General features: G+C 44.4%; 1 long non-coding RNA gene across 1 annotated transcript in view; it reads right to left on the bottom strand.

The window, feature by feature from the left end:
• The window catches only part of LOC129037808 (uncharacterized), a 43,506-nt gene extending 28,483 nt beyond the window's left edge, over window positions 1-15,023 (bottom strand). Inside the window, exon 1 of the long non-coding RNA XR_008502995.1 lies at window positions 14,741-15,023. This is a non-coding gene — a long non-coding RNA (uncharacterized LOC129037808). The remainder of the gene's footprint in view (window positions 1-14,740) is intronic.
• Between the last annotated feature and the right edge of the window lie 1,028 nt (window positions 15,024-16,051).

A 16,051-nucleotide genomic window follows, 5' to 3' on the forward strand; every position in this document is an offset into this window, starting at 1 on the left:
TTCAACACCGTAATGAATACACAGGAACAAATCCTCCTTTCCCCTGCCCTTTCTAATGGTACATAATCTCTACACCATTAGAAATCTGAATTATTTTTCCAGATAAAATTGCCAGGCCCTCCTTGCAATCCTTTCCATTAGTGAGGAAGCAATCCAAGGAAAAAAGAAGCCAGTGCCAAGTGCAGCCATGCCCTGAATGTTCAGTCGGCTTAGGCAGCATCTGACCAGCATCCCCCACAGCTCCAAACCAACTAACAGCTCTTAGGACAGGGAGAATTGCCCTTTCTCTCTCCTTCCAGAACACCAGAGAAAACATAGAGGACCCTAGAGACCAGTGGAAAATACCTTGGGAATCCCTAATTCACTCAATCCTCATTGGCTGCTCCTAAGCACCTTCTAATTTGAAGTTTTCAGTAGCCTAAAGAAGGACTTCCCCTCATAACTAGGAGTACTCTCCTTGATTTTTAAACAATGTCTGCACTGTTTAGGGACTTACATTTTTCTCCAATAAACAGGCTTCACTTTTGCCACAAAAAATAAGCATGGGTATGTGAAATTTAAGTATTCCCACCAAGCTTTTCTACCTTAGATAGTCTCTAGCTGACCAGTGACTAACTGGGAAGTCGCTGCTCACAGGATCTCAGGCTTTTTCTGTCACTATGAACAAATAATAATAAAATAGAAATACATTTTTAGCCAATTTCAAAATGCAACAGGGCAGGTGCCTCCTGGAACGAAGAATTCCTGCAGCTCCCTTCATACTGGTATTCCGCATGTGATAAACCTCTAGTCCTTTCAGGAAATTATTCTGATCCTTGCTTGTTTCATGAAACAACCAGCTCCCTTCCCTGAGTTTCACCTTCCTGAGGAGCTGGTCTCTGAAAGGGCCAACTGTTCTGCATCCTGCACTAGGGACCTTCGGGTAGGTTCCCACTCCCACTACCCAGCTGGCTTCTTCACCTTCTCTGCCCTCCTACCGCCCTGAGGACACCTGCTGCTCACTGCATTCCCAGCTTTGTTTGTTTCCCCCATAAGATTACTGGCCAGGTGCTGTAATCTTTGGTTTGCTGGGCAGTTGCCTCGGTGCAGTTGCTGTGACCTGCACTGTTGAAGAAGCAGACTTCTTCATTATTCATGATGGCCTGGAGGTCCAGTTACTAGCATCGTCCACCGCAGAGGCCAGACTGAAACTTGTTTAGCCAGTTTCCTTCTTTCCCTGGGCTGTTCCAAAACCGACACACACAGACTAACAAAAACTCTGAGAGTTTCTGTGTTCCCAGGAATTAATGCCACCAGAACAAGCCTCGGTCTGTTGCTAAACTCTGATTCTCATTTCCTCCCCACCTCCCTTTGCTACAAAGCTATGGACCATCAAGTTTTAATGCAGTGTTGAGCTGTTGATTAAAACAGCATGTTATCTTCCGAATGTCAGACAACATATGACAATACAGTAGGCATAAAATATCAGGAAAACAAATGTGCCCCTATGTCTGCACTGGATGCAAACGCACAAATGGCTGAACTTTAAAAGCTTCCATGTTCTTAAGAAGTCTTAGAGCATTAGAACTGATGATGGTGATTAGGTTGCTTTTCAGAGCAGCAAAATCTGTATAACTGAATCCTCATGGGTTTAGCCATTCTCAGCCCAGGCATATTAACTCGGCCCGCTGTGAGTCTGCTTGTGTATACACACACGCAATATTTAACCATGAGCGCAGTGGGTCCCAAATTAAAACCATATTTTGTTAGCATCACATGTTCCAGCCTTGACAGTATTTATCAAAGGGGAAGCTGCTGGATTTATTGAAAGAAACGAACTTTGCCAGGGTCTGACAGACTCGACCCCAGTAGGGAGTTGTTATTTTTACCCTCTGTGCCCAGCAGTGCTGTTGCTGTTGGCTCAAGGCTGTTTGCTCACTTTGGGCACAGTTTGCTACATACGGATCCCTCTCCGCTGGTCCAGTGTGCCTGCCTCCCAGCAGCCTGCACCATGGGATGTCATCAGCTCCACCTCCATGTATTCTTCAAAACCTTGTTTATGTTCCCTTCTTTTTTGTGAAATCTTTGCTGCCTAAACCCAAGGTCATTTCTTCCTCTGATCTCGCCAGCCTGGGTCCGAGAACAGCTGGTAGAAATGCAGATTCTCAGGCTCCACCCCAGACATCCTAAATCCACATGTTAGCAAGATCCGTGGCGGCATTCAAGGGCACATGGAAGTGTGAGAGGTGCTGCTCTGCCTCCACTTACCATCTCTACTAGGGTCTCTCAGTAGGAGTCCTGCTACCCCAACAGGGGCATTGGAAATGTAGAGGGGATGTTTTTGACTGTCACAATGTTGAGTGCTGGCGGGGAGGACTACTAGCATCCATCAGTAGGGTCGATGCTGGACAGCCTGCGATGTACAGTACAGTCTCACATAGAGAAGAATTGGTTCATATGTCACACAACTTTCTAAAGAGCTACCAGGCAGTCTGGTGGCTGAAAAATCTATTTTTAATTATTTGAGCCTGGAACCTAATTCCTGTTTACACACAGAGTTTTTTGTTTGTTTGTTTTTGAGACGGAGTCTGCTCTGTCACCCAGGCTGGACTGCAGTGGCATGATCTTGGCTCACTGCAACCTCCGCCTCTCCAGTTCAAACAGTTCGCCTGCCTCAACCTCCCTAGTAGCTGGGATCACAGGCACCCACCACCACACCCAGCTAATTTTTATATTTTTAGTAGAGATGGAGTTTCACCATGTTGGTCACCAGCCTGGTCTCAAACTCCTGACCTTAAGTGATCCGCCCGTCTCGGCCTCCCAAAGTGCTGGGATTACAGGCATAAGCCACCACACCCAGCCCCCTTTTTATACCCAAAGTATTGTTTGCACAGTTTTAATACACACCACATTTCTAGGAACTCAACTTTTGTGAAAATTCAGGGAAAAGTGTTCTTTGCTTTGTTCAGAACTTTACCTTTAGTCACTGCTTTGGAAACACACATTATCCACAGTCACACTGCTCCCAGTGCAATCTCCGGGACAATATATCTCTATTAGTTTGCATTTGTAGCTATCCCAATCATAGCAGTTTTGTATCTGACTACTTCATTGTGGTTTTTGGTGTAAATGTGCCTGAACATTTATATGTTGAAACACTTTTTTTTTTTTTTTTTTTTGAGACAGAGTCTTGCTCTTGTTGCCCAGACTGGAACGCAATGGTGAGATCTTGGCTCACTGCAACCTCTGCCTCCCGGGTTCAAGCGATTCTCCTGCCTCAGCCTCCTGAGTAGCTGGGATTACAGGGATGTGCCACAACGCCTGGCTAATTTTGTATTTTTAGTAGAGATGGGGTTTCTCCATGTTGGTCAGGCTGGTCTCGAACTCCCGACCTCAGACTTTTTTTGTTATAAATTGCTTTTATTTTATTTCTTCTTTATATCAGAGTTAAGGAATTTATTACACTAATTTTGAGTGAGTTATATCGTTCATATGTAAGTTAACTATATTATTCATGAATTCCAGTTCAGAAAAATTAAGAGACCATTTGAAATTATTTGTTATAAAAAGGGTTTTCAGCCAGGTGCAGTGTTTCACACCTGTAATCCCAGTACTTTGGGAGGCTCAGGTGGGTGGATCACCTGAGGTCAGGAGTTCGAGACCAGCCTGACCAACATGGTGAAACCCCGTCCCTATTAAAAATACAAAAATTAGCCAGATGTGGTGGCGGGCACCTGTAATCCCAGCTACTCAGGAGGCTGAGGCTGGAAAATTGCTTGAACCTGGGAGGCAGAGGTTGCAGTGAGCTGAGATCGTGCCATTGCACTCCAGCCTGGGGGACAGAGCTAGACTCTGTCTCAAAAAATAATAATAATAAAAATAAAAAGGGTTTTATAGGTTGGGAAAGTTGCTTGTGTGTATATACTTCAAACGGCTCTTGTTACATATTGTCTTGTAATCTTGAATATATTTTTAAGAGACCGTGAATCATCTGCCTACTAGATTATAAGTATCCTTAGGGGCTGGGAGCAGTGGCTCATGCCTGTAATCTCAGCACTTTGGGAGACCGAGGCGGGTGGATCATTTGAGCTCAGGAATTTGAGACAAGTCTGGGCAACATAGCAAGACCCTGCCTCTAACACACACACACACACACACACACACACACACACAAGTATACTTAGGGTGGGACTGAGTTTTATAAACTTGGTATTCTACTCACCACTTAGTTCAGTGTAATGCACATTATCTTAGTCTGTTTGGACTGCTATAGCAAAATACCACTGACTGAGCAGTTTAAACAACAAACATTTATTTCTCACCATTCTGGAAGCTGAGAAGCCTAAGGGGGTGCCAGTAGATTCATTGTCTGGTGAGGGCCCTCTTCCTGGTTTGCAGATAGCTGCCTTCTTGCAGGGCCCTCACATGGCAGAGAGAGGGGGCTCTGGTCTCTTCTTCTTATAAAGGCATGAATCTCATCATATGGCCCCCACCTCTCATGACCTAATCTAAACCTAAGTGCCTCCCAAAGGTCCCAACTGCAAATATTATCATATTGGGAATTAGGACTTCAACATATAAATTCTGGGGGAGGGCACAAGCATTTAGTCCATAGAATACACAGTGAGCAATAAGTAATTGATCACATGGCTCTGTGAATACCACTCCATCCTCTCCTCAAATGCTCTTGATAAGTTCCTACTATGTGCAAAGCACTGACAGGCTGGTGACAAAGGTCTTTAAGAAAGAGTTTGGTACTTTGTTATTCATGGGCCAGGCACAAAGCTCAACACATAACGAATTTTGATATGGAGGCTCGAAGTAGTCCACAGGGGAAACAGAAACAAAATTCTGTGGGATTGTAGAGAAGGAAACAATTCCAACACAGACGAGTGTGGAGTGGCAAATGCATTCATGAGTTCCTTTCCTTATATTTGTTTTTATTTATTGGATTGCCCAGTATCTTCTTTGCCCCATTGAATGTACGCTTCTTGAGAACCAGTCTCAAGTCCTCAAATTTCTTCATATTGCTGCCAAGCTCCAGTTTGTGTCAAGAAAAATCCCTTCTGTTTCTTGGAACAAATTCCATAAACACAGTCTTTTCAACTGTATATAATAAGATGATTTTGTGTGTGTGTGTGTGTGTGTATGTATGTGTGTGTGTGTAGGCTAAATTGGCCTAGTAGTCAGGGGATCTGTATTTTATAGTATTTTATTTTATTTATTTTTTTGAGATGGTCTTGCTCTGTTGCCCAGGCTAGAGTACAGTGATACAAACATGGCTCAGTGCAGCCTCAACGTGCTGGGCTCAAGCAATCTTCCCACCTCAGCCTCCCAAGTAGCTGGGACTACAGGTGTGCACCACCATGCCTGGCCTTTTTTTTTTTTTTTTTTTAATAGAGATGGGGGTTTTGCCACGTTGCTCAGGCTGGTCTTGAACTCCTAGGCTCAAGTGATCTTCCACCATGCCCAGCCTGGATTTTAACCTGCTGTTAATTTGATGAGATCATTTCACCACACTGTGCCTCATTTTCTTCATCAGCAGAATAGAGAAGATGGGCTAGAGTGATGGTTCCCAAACTTGTCTGTTTTGGAGGGTATTTTTAAAAAATACATAGTTCACTGGGCTCTGCTCCAAACTTGTTGAAACAAACTTTGGGAACGGAGCCCAGGTAACTAGATTTTAAAGTATATCAGGTCATTCTGATAGGTGGCCAATTTGCTTTTCAAACTTCAATGTGCCTACAAATCACCTGGGGAATCTGGTTAGGATGCAGATTTTGATTCGTCAGGTCTGAGTAGGATCTGAGAGTCTGCACTTTAACAAGCTCTCAGGTGATGCTGATGCTGTTGATCCATGAACCACACTTTGAGTAGCCAGGAATAAAGCATTTTTAAGTCTTTCAGCTAAATATTCTCCACCTGCATCAACTGCTAGTGAGTAATGTTATACAAGATAACCCTTAAAATTGTCCATGTTTAGTGTAAGATGACCTAGCTAAGTTAAATTGTCATGATAGAGTATGGAATCATTATTTGTTCATTTATTTATTTTAGAGATGGGGTCTCACTATGTTGCCCAGACTGGTCTCAAACTTTTGGGCTGAAGTGATCCTCCTGCCTCGGGCTCCCAAAGTGTTGGGATTACAGGTGTGAGTCACCACACCCAGCCCATTTTCTTCATTTACAAATTGTAAGTGATATTTGCACAACCATAAAAAAGAATGAAATTATGTCCTTTACAGCAACACGGATACAGCTGGAGTCCATCATCCTAAGCAAATGAATGCAGGAATAGAAAACCAAATACCGATGTCCTCACTTGTAAGTGGGAGCTAAACGTTGGGTACTCATGGACACAAAGATGGCAACAATAGACACTGAGGACTACTAGTGGGAGAAGGAAGGGAGGCCACAAGGGTTGAAAAACTAACCATTGGGTACTATGCTCACTACCTGGGTGATGGGATCAATCATACCCTAAACCTCAGCATCACATAATATACCCATGTCTGTTACCAAAATGCCAGAGGTTCAGTCTAGGTCCTGCTGCTTGCCACACAAAAGGCAATCACTGAGACAAAGAGTATTGCCAGGGAAGAAGGCTTTAATTGGGTGCTACAGCTCAGGAGATGGGAGATCAGTCTCAAATCCATTTCCCTGACTGACTAAAATGAAGAGTTTATATAGCAGGGAAGAAATGAAGCCATGTGTGGGAAAATAGGAGTTCAAGAGGGGTAAGGAAGAGGAGTTGGTCAACAAGAAGCAGGTGGCCAGTTAGGCAGTCATGATAGGTGAGGGGCTCTGGTGTCTCACTGTCCAGATGCTATGATCTGGTAAGTTTTAGTTCCTTGCCACTATCTGGGAGGGTTGATGGTTGGTTTCCTGAGAAAGAAACTCATATAAGACAAATATAACTTTCTCAAGTTTTAAGACTGGGAGGATCAATTTCTATATTTATTCAAAGAAACCAAAAACATCAGTTCTATGGGACAATTGGGCTGGTTTTAGTCCTCCACCCCTCTTTCTATTTATCAGTCCTTGATATAGTTTGGCTGTGTCCCCACCTCTCATCTTGAATTCCCACATGTTGTAGGAGGGACCCAGTGGGATATAACTGAATCATGGGGGCAAGTCTTTCCCATGCTGCTCACATGATAGTGAATAAGCCTCACAAGATCTGATGGGTAAATAAAGAGGAGTTCCCCTGCATAAGTTCTCTTTCTTTGCCTGCTGCCATCCATGTAAGACATGACTTGCTCCTCCTTGCCTTCTGCCATGATCATGAGGCCTCCCCACCCATGTGGAACTGTAAGTCCATTAAGCCTCTTTCTTTTGCAAATTGCTCAGTCTCAGGTATGTTTTATCTGCAGTGTGAGAACAGACTAATACAGTAAATTGGTACCAATAGAGTGGGGAGCTGTTGAAAAGATACCCAAAAATATAGAAGCAACTTTGGAAAAATATGGAAGCAACTTTGACAGAGGTTGGCACAGTATGGAGAAGAAGACAGGAAAATATAGGAAAGTTTGAAACTCCCTAGAGACTTGTTGAATGGCTTTTTCCAAAATGCTGATGATATGGACAGGAAATCCAGGCTGAGATGGTCTCAGATGGAGATGAGGAACTTGTTGGGAATTGAAGCAAAGGTGACTCTTGCTATATTTTAGCAAAGAGACTGGTGGCATCTTGCCCCTGCCCTAGAGATTTGTGGAACTTTAAACTTGAGAGAGATGATTTAGGGTACCTGGTGGAAGAAATTTCTAAGCAGCAAAGCTTTCAAGAGGTGACTTGAGTACCATTAAAGGCATTCAGTTTTATAAGGGAAGCAGAGCATAAAAGGTTGGAAAATTTGCAGCCTAACAATGCGATAGAAAAGATAATTCCATTTTGTGAGAAGAAATTCAAGCCAGCTGCAGAAATTTGCATAAGTAACAAGAAGCCGAATGTTAATCCCCAAGGCAATGGGGAAAATGTCTCCAGGGCATGTTAGAGACCTTTGCAGCAGCCCCTCCCATCACAGGCCTGAAAGTTTATGAGGAAAAAATGGTTTCATGGGCTGGGCCCAGGGTCCTTCTGCTGTGTGCATTCTAGGGACTTGGTGCCTGTGTCCCAGCTGCTCCAGCTATGACTAAAATGGGCCAATGTACAGCTTGGGCAATGGCTTCAGAGGGTGCAAGCCCCAAGCCTTGGCAACTTCCATGTGGTATTGAGTCTGCAAGTGCACAGAAGTCAAGAACAGACGTTTGGGAACTTCTGCCTAGATTTCAGGAAATGTATGGAAATGTCTGGGTTCCCAGGCAGTAGTTTGCTGCAGGGGTGGGGCCCTCATGGAGAACCTCTGCTAGGGCAGTATAGAAGGGAAATGTGGGGTCAGAGTCCCCACACAGAGTCCCTACTGGGGCACTGCCTAGTAGAGCTGTGAGAAGAGGGCCACCATCCTCCAGACCCCAGAATGGTAGCTCCACTGACAGTTTGCATTGTGTGCTTGGAAAAGCTGCAGACACCCAATGCCAGCCCATGAAGGCAGCCAGGAGGGAGGCTGTACCCTGCAAAGCCCCAGGGGTGGAGCTGCCCAAGACCATGGAAACCCACCACTTGCATCAGCACGACCTGGATGTGAGACATGGAGTCGAAGGAGATCATTTTGAAACTTTAAGCTTTAACTGCCCCTCTGGATTTCAGACTTGTATGGGGCCTGTAGCCCCTTTGTTTTGGCCAATTTCTCCCATTTTGAATGGCTTTATTTACCCAATGCCTGTACCCTATTGTGTCTAGGAAGTAACTAACTTGCTTTTGATTTTACAGGCTCATAAGTGGAAGGGACTTGCCTTGTCTCGGATAGGACTTTGGACTGTGGACTTTTCAGTTAATGCTGAACTGAGTTAAGACTCTGGGAGACTGCTGGAAAGACATGATTGGTTTTGAAATGTGAGGACATGAGATTTGGGAGGGGCCAGGTGCCGAATGATATGGTTTGGCTGTGTACCCACCCAAATCTCATCTTGAATTCCCACATGTTGTAGAAGGGACCCAGTGGAAGGTAACTGAATCATGGGGGCAAGTCTTTCCCATGCTGTTCTCGTGATAGTGAATAAGCCTCATGAGATATGATGGTTTTATAAAGAGGAGTTCCCTTGCACAAACTCTCTCTTTGCCTGCTGCCATCCATGTAAGATATGACTTGCTCCTCCTTGCCTTCTGCCATGATTGTGAGGCCTCCCAGTCATGTGGAACTGTAAGTCTCTTAAACCTCTTTCTTTTGTAAATTTCCCAGTCTCAGGTATGTCTTTATCAGCAGCGAGAAAACAGACTAATATAGTTCTCCATCATGACGAATCTGGTCATCAATCTTTTTGGCTGCTTCATGCTGAGGAGGGGCATTGTGGGCAGTTCCATACCATGGCTGAATACTTGGCTACCCAGGAATCCAAAGTTAATCTAACAGTATAATTTTCTTTTGAAACACACTCTTCCTCCCCTGCCAGTTCCCCTCCTCCACCAAAGACAAATCACTGCAGGGCCATCTTTTCTTGATATTACACAAACATTTTATTCAAAAGTAAAAAAAAAAAATAAAAAAAAAAAAATTTACCCCAATATAGTCTCAGGTATTTTGCTATAGCAGAACAGACAGACTCAGGCACTTTGCCTGCTCACCTCTTATCTTCAGGTGATAGACGTCGGGCATCTCCACCCCACAGTCCTGCTGACAGCACCGTAACATACTCACAGGTGGGAAGCAGGAACTTAGGGGTGGGTTCCAGGGAAGAGAGGTGTCATGATGAGAAACACGTGTGGGGCCTGAGCTGACCCAGGCGGCCGAGGGAGGAGAGAGCATCAGGCAGGAGAACCAATGTGGACATGAGGAAGAGAGGAAGGTGGCATGAGCCCCTGGAAGAGAAGCAGCCACCACGATGCCAGGCTCACCTCTGCCATTGAATAGCTGCTCGGTGACTCCTCACAGTCTGCAAAGCAACCTCCTCATAATCTATAGCTCACCAAGTCAGACTACCAATTTAGGACATAAACAAGGCTGAAGAATTTTATCTTTCTTCCCGCAATCTAGGCACTCAGTCTCCCCTGCAAACTTGTGCGTCTCATGACAGCCACACTTAAGGACAGCAGCGGGCAGCTGGAGGATCATTCCCTCTGGCTGCTGCCCCAGCTGTATTTACCTCTGGGCATAGTGACTATCTAAGATCTGGAACAACCTCTAAGAACAGGGGACAACCTTGACGTCTGAGAGAACATTACAGCTGGGGAAAGCTTGCTCCAGCAACTTCCCTCTCACTGTGTTCTCTTTGACCTCTTCATCACTTTTCCCGAAAAGGGAGGGAGCTTAGGAAAGACATACAAGTCATTTGGGTTATTGAGGACAGAGGAAAAGAGTTCCAGATTTAAATGATATCAATCCAGCTATAAACCACGCGATCCGCTGAGTGTCAACTGACATGCAGACACAAAAGTGAATCCTCGCTTAAACTAATGTGAGGGGAATGAAAATTATTCTGCTTTTACAGGAGCACTGCCTGGCTGAGCAGGCGTTCTGGGCCAGCCACACAGAGATTGGTAGAAGGACTCCTGTCCCTGTCGACTCACAGCAAATGGACTTGGCTCCTTTCTTAGGTCCCTCCAGGATATAGGCTCCCCGTTGTGCCTTGAGAATGAAGTCCATTTGCGCTGAAGAGGGAAGAGGGAATTTTACATTTGCTTACATTAGAAGGCACTATAGCCAATGAGAGCCAAATAACCCAAGAATTTTGGCACTAGAAGGGACTTTAGGCCATTTAATTCACACTCATCATTTTAGACAGAGAAACTGAGAAAGAAAGAAGAAAGAGATTTGTACAAATTCACTGGTAAATTCTCAGCAAAGTTGAGTCTAGAATCTAGCAGACACTCAGACCCATCTTCCTCCCTTTCCCTGCTGCCTCCATGGAAAACTTGGTGGTTTTCCTGGCTTGTTGTGGTTTTCTGAAAGCCCTTGGATTATCAGAGCTCACATTCACCTAGGCTTATTTCCTCAACTCACCAGCTGGGGCTGAATGAGGCTCAAAGACCAGTGGGAAGAGAGTGCTTGCTGAAGGGTGCATGGTGGACTGAGAGAGAGGGACTATGAATTAGAATCATGACTTTACACTACCTACTTGAGAACTTCATTTTCAAATGTGCAAGGAGAAACAGACGCTCTTACTACACCCAACTAATCATTCAGCATGTGTCAGGTCCAGTGAGGAGGTGAACAGGTGCAAACAGAACTCTTGGGGCATGCTTGATTCTGCATCAGTAAGCCATGATCTCACCATAAAAAATATCAGTCACCTCCTGTGGTTGGACACAAGTAGAGACTGTAGGTCCCCACCCCAATTAGCTTGCTACCAAGTGGAGCTGTTGCAATAAATGCAAGTCTCAGCTCAGACCACATTTCATCAAATGCAGGGATCTTTGTTAGATACCAGATTATATTAATCTTTTAAAACCTTGCTAAGAGGAGAGATTTCTCTCTCTGTCTCTCTCCTTGCAACCTCCAGCTCCCCCAAACAAAAAACAGCAGAAATACCCAGGCAAGAGGGGGTTGCTGTCCTAGGCTCTGTCCTTTAAAGGGTCTCTTTCTGCCCCTCCTATGCACCCTCTTTCCATAGGTGATGAGTCACAAGGCTCAGGGAATGTGTCTGCACCTGTGACTCATCACCAGTGGAAAGCCCATCCCATACCCCACCTAGACCACTCTTTGGTGCCCAGGATCCCAAGGGCCCTGAACTCACTTCAGGCCTCTTCAGGGGGTCTGAGTCCTGAGGATCATCTGTCTCATGGCTGTCTTCATCCCTAGGCTACCAGGCAGCCATTTATAAAGAATGGGCTATGCAGACTGGGGTGTCTTTAATATGGGATGAGGGATGGAGCTGGGAGCAGACAGAGAATGGAGACACTGGGACAAGCAGATGGAACTCTGAGTCCAAGAATTCTATATCCAAACTTGATATTCTAGGTCCCTCTGAATATATATTTTTCAAGGCAAGAGGATAGAGTATGTTCTATATTATGGTTTCTTGGCTGGATTTATAGCTTTCAGATGTTTAAACATATGCTATGTGTGTCTCCATTTGCACTCTTGCCCCAGCCTGCAAATGTTGGAGACAAGTTTTTGAAGCAAACACAAAGACTGGTTTCCTATGGTTAGATGGTGGGGGGCAAGGGGAGAGTGGTCTTATCCTTGGAGATGTCACACCAGTGGGCTCTAGACTCCCAGCCCTACACAGATGACATAATTATTGGGCTTATCATTTCTATCCCTTATTCACACAAGACAATTAGTCCTATTAGATTACTCCTAACCAAACAAAAAAAATCTGCTGGTTTGCCAAATCAACAATTACTTTTAACACTTTTGTGTGCAAATAAACGAAACTCAGTTGTTGACACAGACTAGAGTTCACTTGTTTGTGTTATCCACTAATTAATCAACCCTAAAGAGTAAAAGCAGATTAGGATTAATTGGTTTACACACATATTCCATTACTTATGCTACAGTATTTAAAAATAATGACCACAGGGCTGGGTGCGGTGGCTTATGCCTGTAATCCTAGCACTTTGGGAGGCCAAGGTGGGCAGATCACTTGAGATTGGGAGTTCGAGACCAGCCTGACCAACATGGAGAAACCTTGTCTCTACTGAAAATACAAAATTGGCGGGGGCATGGTGGCACATGCCTGTAATCCCAGGTACTCAGGAAGCTGAGGCAGATGAATTGCTTGAACCAAGGAGGCAGCGGTTGCAACGAACTGAGATTGCACCATTGCACTCTAGCCTGGGCCAACAAAAGCGAAACTCCATCTCAAAAAAGTAAATAAATAATAATAATAATAATAATAGTAATAATGACCACAAATACAGCATAGCAGCCAGCCTGCCAGAGTCCCCCTTTTGTTTCTAAACTGGACACACCTACATGGAGTGGTGGCTGTGGGCAGCAGCTCTCAGGATGAGGAATCTACAAGACTCCAGAAGCCCAGAACAAAGGCTCCTCTCCCCTCCAGAAAGGGTATGCCAGCCCCTAGGATGATGTATATCACCATTTCAGACAATCCTTCTTTAACCCAATAAACCACATCCCCCAGGCCTATGCCCACGTTTGGGGTTCTAAGATACTTACCGCACAATGTTTACTTAAAATCATTCTTCTTTTCTGTGCCAGTGCTCCATATTAAGCAACTTCCCTTTATCTGCACTTATGTTACAGGACCTAAGAATTTTCTACTTACATCCACTTAGGGGCTTTCCATGGGCAAATTTGGCCATGACCCACCACATGCTGTTTTTCCAGCTCTTTGCTGTGTTTACTTTTCATGTAAACTTGGGTTATTCCAATAATTGTTTTTCAGTAATTTGGAGAGTTATAGGAATGCAACATTGAGCCCAAAAGGCAAGATCAAAACTAAAATTTGTGACATTAAATATCCAAGAGTTCTACCCAAAGTCTTCTAGAAAGTTAATAAGAACCCCAGTCAAATCAAATGGAAGAAAAATACTTACCATTTAGCACTAGACAGTTGCAGGTACAAATCTTAGTCTACAGAAATGTCGACAAGCTAATCAGTGGGTTCCATTCCCATTCACCCAGGACACACAATACCACATTCAAGAATTCCCTAATGAATATACAGTTCTTACTTTCTCTGTGACCCACCTCCCCCACCCCAAGTCCCCAGAGACTGGAGACAGGGAACTTCAAGTGGAGCACCACATATTCTCCTAAATCTCTTGTATAAGTCAGAGTCCTTCCTTTACACACAAGGGCTTTAAAAACTCAAAAGCCAGGAAAATGGGCTTCTATATCTCTGTCCCCTGTTGACCATCCCTTCACTAAGACAATGAGGACAGACTAACCTTGCTCAAAAAAGCAAGAAGTACTTTGGGAGGCCGAGGTGGGGGCATCACCTGAGGTCAGGGATTCGAGACCAGCCTGGAGAACATGGCAAAACCCTGTCTCTACTAAAAATACAAACATTAGCTGGGTGTGGTGGCACATGCCTGTAATCCCAGCTACTTGGGAGGCTGAGGCAAGAGAATTACTTGAACCTGGGAGATGGAGGTTGCAGTGAGTGGAGACCACGCCACTGCACTCCAGCCTGGGCAACAGAGTGAGACTCTGCCTCAAAATAAATAAATAAAAATAAAATAAAATAAACAAGAAGAGAAGTAAGTGAGAGGGTTAAGAAAGAAATACAGGAGGAAAAAAACTATATAATACTTCAAAATTAATATCCAACCATAATACTAACAGAGTTTTGAATATATTTCCATATAGCCTGTTGATAAAAAAAATCTTTCTTTAAAATATAGATATGATTACGAGGCCTCCAACAGTTTCATGTTCCCCACAAAGGAAGTATTAGAAAGATCCTCCTACATTTGGAAAATGAAGTGCTGGCACCACTGAGATATTTGTCTGGGAGACCTACTATTTGCATGGGCAGAGAAAACATTCACATGGAATATTCGACCACAAAAGCATCAGATCCTGGGAACAAAACTAACAATTTCCCAAACACTTCCAAAACATAGCCCTGAACTCTACCCCATCAAAAATTCTGATTTAATTTTAGGAGATTCTGCTCTATTTCTTAAATCAAATGTCCCTATCTCTCTTGCACCGTGAATGCTCTGAATCGACCAGTAAGACAAGAACAACATTAAAACCAACAGTGAGGGCAGTTTCAGCATCACCTTGCTCTCCTCCAAGACTTCCCCTGGTTACCTTGCTCCTTTCTCCCTGCCAGACCTTGAGTTCTCTTTTCCAAAACATGGCTTGAGCACCTCCTTGAAGAAGTCTTCCTCATGTCTCTTATCTTGTTCTAATCATCCCATGGCTAGCGTAAGTAGCACAGATCCCATCTGCACTCCAGCTATATGTGTTCCTGTTGTTTCTTCCTGTCTTCTCATTAGCCTATAAGCTCTATTGTACAAGTTCTACACACTCACATCCACTGTAGTACCCATAACCATGTTGCACAATATTCTGCATACAGAGGGAACTTAATAATTTTCGCAGTTTGACTTTTGGGTCTCTATTCTGGCTCCTGGGTAATCATTTATCAGCAAACAAATTAGTTATCAGTGAAACAGCCATGGTTTCCAGAGTTAATCATTTGTATTTCCACTGCTGGAAAAAACAACACATACCACTTTCCTTGCAGAGAGGCATGCGGTCGGAACGTCACTGGCAGATCTCGCCTGAGAGTTTTGACGCTTGTAACTCTGACCTGGAAAGGTGAATCAACTTTTATTTTGATTCGTGTGTTTTTCCAGGTTCCTTTAGCCTAAACGCATAAAAGTCAAAGAAAGTGATCGCCATAATACTGATAACAACAATGACAAAGATATACATATACAGTCACTGGCTGAACACCCACCAGCAAGATTGCTGGAAACCAAGCCACACCACACCTGCTGGATCATCCAGGACCATCTACTCAGAGCAGGCTCAGCAGCCATGCCTACCTTTGTCCATCCCAGGTATGGCTCCCCCAGGTGCCAGGGGTACTTCTCTCTCTTCTAGAAGCTGCTGTTCCTGCTGGCACGCAGCACCTGCCTCCCAGCTCTAAGCCTGTAGGGCAGCCAGGAGAGTCTTGCCTCTGGCCTCCGTTGGTCCCATACTTCCTGGTGAGTGGCTTTGCACGGCAGCCCAGCCCTGGGGAACTTTTCAAGGGAGAGGGCTTCTTTCCCTCCCTAACTCCCTTACCTTCACCCAACCCCACTCCATACTGGCCCTTTACCATCGCCAGTTGTTGCCTTGCCAGGTACTGTGGAACACCTACATCTCTTCCTATCACAGGGCTTGGACACACAGGCGTTGGAGTCAGATAGGCTGTGTTTCAATTTTGAACCCCCTACACCAATTGCTTCTCTTTTCTGAACCTCAATTTTGTCATCCACAAAATAAAGATAGTATAATAATACCTGCCTTATGGTGGTGTTGTTAGAATTAAGCAGTAATGTCACTCGTAATGATAACAGCTGTACTGACCAAGGGACTTGTACGTGCTGGGTGCCATGCAGTGTTTTGTAC

This window comes from Pongo pygmaeus, chromosome 5, assembly GCF_028885625.2.
Source record: "Pongo pygmaeus isolate AG05252 chromosome 5, NHGRI_mPonPyg2-v2.0_pri, whole genome shotgun sequence".
Lineage (NCBI taxonomy): Eukaryota > Metazoa > Chordata > Mammalia > Primates > Hominidae > Pongo > Pongo pygmaeus.